The following is a 448-nucleotide window of genomic DNA, read 5'->3' as shown; positions in this document are numbered from 1 at the left end:
GTCGAAACAAATGGTTGCGAGTTTCCAGTTTCATCTGTTTTTGATACCGCTGGACACATTGGAGCCAACATTTATATTTCTATATTTCTATAATTTATATATAATCATGTGCGTCAGACTGCCCATTTGGTTTTGCCATTGCAATACATCCTTCCCACACCAGCACCGGTGCCCGGTGCAGCAGCGAGGCTCTTCCTTTCGTCTCCGTCAACGGCTGCTGCTTCCATCTGCTCCGTGGGGTTAAGGTTGCTGGCCCTGCCCGCCCTGCCAAGGCTTCTCTGGTAAGGTTTCTCTGGGATGTCCTAATATTAATTAGTGTCCATTTAACAGCTTTATATGGGAATCTGTACCTACTGCCCCAGATCCGTCCAGCGCTTCCTTCTGATTGAAATGGAGACAAGTGGCTGGTTGACGATTTCTTCCACCTCTTTGCTGGTGATGAAATCTG

This window comes from Alligator sinensis, unplaced genomic scaffold, assembly GCF_000455745.1.
Source record: "Alligator sinensis unplaced genomic scaffold, ASM45574v1 scaffold228_1, whole genome shotgun sequence".
NCBI classification, from domain to species: Eukaryota; Metazoa; Chordata; order Crocodylia; family Alligatoridae; genus Alligator; species Alligator sinensis.
The sequence above is the reverse complement of the archived record's forward strand: the minus strand, read 5'-3'. Positions refer to the sequence as shown.